This window comes from Petromyzon marinus, unplaced genomic scaffold, assembly GCF_048934315.1.
Source record: "Petromyzon marinus isolate PM22_M1 ecotype Great Lakes invasive population unplaced genomic scaffold, UKy_Petmar_22M1.pri1.0 PM_G_Scaffold_327, whole genome shotgun sequence".
NCBI classification, from domain to species: domain Eukaryota; kingdom Metazoa; phylum Chordata; class Hyperoartia; order Petromyzontiformes; family Petromyzontidae; genus Petromyzon; species Petromyzon marinus.
In genome coordinates, this window is record NW_027422903.1 from 12501 (window position 1) to 15000 (window position 2500).

The following is a 2500-nucleotide window of genomic DNA, read 5'->3' on the forward strand; positions in this document are numbered from 1 at the left end:
TTGGAGGCGCAGCTGTTGGTATACCGGGAGAAGAGCAGTGGGCAAAGGACGCAGCCCTGAGGAGTTCCCGTGCTGATGGACCTGGAGTCAGAGACTTCTGTTCCCGGCTTAACGCACTGCTTCCTGTCAGAGAGGAAGTCTGTGATCCACCTGCAGGTGGAGTAGGGCACGTTCAGCTGGAAGAGCTTGTCCTGAAGCAGGGCAGGGATGATGGTGTTGAAGGCAGAGCTGAAGTCCACAAACAGGATCCTGGCGTAGGATGCTGGGGCGTCCACATGCTGTAGGGTGAAGTGGAGGGCCATGTTAACTGCGTCGTCCACAGACCTGTTGGCTCTGTAGGCAAACTGAAGGGGGTCCAGGAGAGGGTCTGTGATGGCTTTGAGGTGTGCCAGGAGCAGGCGCTCAAAAGACTTCATTACCACAGATGTAAGGGCGACCGGTCTGTAATCATTTAGTCCTGTTGGCCTTAGCTTTTTGGGCACAGCGATGATGGTGGAGGACTTGAGACAGGCTGGTACATGGCATGTCTCCAGGGAGGTGTTAAAGATGTTGGTGAACACCGGAGACAGCTGGCCAGCGCAGTGCCTGAGGGTGGCTGGAGAGACAGAGTCCGGCCCGGCTGCTTTGCGTGGATTCTGCCTCTTGAAAAGCCCATTAACTTCTCCCTCCTGAAAGGAGAGAGTCGTTTCTGTAGTATGGGTGGGGGATGGGGCCTCTTGGGTGGGAAGGGGTGGTTCAGGACAGTCCAATTGTCTTTCAAATCTACGGTAGAACTCGTTCAGGTCGTTGGCTAGGCGGGAGTCGTTAGTGGTGTGGGGCGCTCTGGGTTTGTAGTTGGTGATGTGCCTGAGCCCTTTGGCAGACAGAAGCAGCGTCGTTAGTAGAGAACTGGTGTTTTAGTGTCTCTGAGTACAGTCGTTTAGCCTCTCTCACCGCTTTGCTAAACCTGTTCTTCGACTCCTTGAATCTGTCTCTATCCCCACTCCTAAACGCTTCCTCCTTCTCCAACCTCAACCTTTTGAGCTTTGCTGAGAACCAGGGCTTGTTGTTGTTAAAGTTCACCCTGGTACGTGTTGGGATACAGCAGTCCTCACAGAAGCTGATGTACACAGCCTCTGTGAGTTCATCCAGACTATTGGTAGCAGTCGTGAACATATCCCAGTCAGTACAGTCTAAGCACGCCCGCAAATCTTCCACAGCCTCACTGGTCCACTGTTTAGATGTCCTCACAGCAGGTTTACAGAGTTTTAGTTGCTGCCTGTATGCACGAATCAGGTGGACCAAGGGAGTTCTGTGCGAGCCGAACAGCCCCGTGACCCACAAGAGAAACATCCCCGCCAAATTCGAGCGTTTGACGGGGTCTATCCGTGAAAAAATATTCACGTTTTTGAGTGCACATGCATTTCTGCTGCAAATGCCTCTGGAAGTTTCATGCCGTTCGTATGCCAATTGTGGCAACACGAAAATGACCCGTTTTCCCATTCCGAGGGATTTCTGTGCGACCCTAACAGCCCCGTGAGCCACAAGAGACACATCCCCGCCAATTTCTAGCGTTTCACGGGGTCTATCCGTGAAAAATATAGACGTTTTTGAGTGCACATGCATTTCTGCTGCAGATGCCTCTGGAAGTTTCATGCCGTTCGTACGCAATGTGGCAACACGAAAATGACCCCTTTTCCCATTCCGAGGGATTTCTGTGCGACCCTAACTAACAGCGCCCGTGAGCCACAAGAGAGACATCCCCGCCAATTTATAGCGTTTCACGGGGTCTATCCGTGAAAAATATAGACGTTTTTGAGTGCACATGCATTCCTGCTGCAAATGCCTCTGGAAGTTTCATGCCGTTCCTATGCAATGTGGCCACACAAAAATGACCCGTTTTCCCATTCCGAGGCATTTCTGTGCGACCCTAACAGCCCCGTGAGCCACAAGAGAGACATCCCCGCCAACTTCTAGCGTTTGACGGGGTCTATGCGTGAAAAATATTAAAATTTTTGAGTGCACGTGCCTTTCTGCTGCAAATGCCTCTGGAAGTTTCATGGCGTTCCTATGCAATGTGGCAACACGAAAATGACCCCTTTTCCCATTCCGAGGGAGTTCTGTGCCACCCTAACAGCCCCGTGAGCCACAAGAGACACATCCCCGCCAATTTCTAGCGTTTCACGGGGTCTATCCGTGAAACATATAGAAGTTTTTGAGTGCACATGCATTCCTGCTGCAAATGCCTCTGGAAGTTTCATGCGGTTCGTACGCAATGTGGCAACACGAAAATGACCCGTTTTCCCATTCCCAGGGATTTCTGTGCGACCCGAACAGCCCCGTGAGCCACAAGAGACACATCCCCGCCAATTTCTAGCGTTTCACGGGGTCTATCCGTGAAAAATATCAATTTTTTTTTGACTGCACATGCATTTCTGCTGCAAATGCCTCTGGAAGTTGCATGCGGTTCGCATGCAATGTGGCGACACGAAAATGACCCGTTTTCCCATTCCGAGGGATT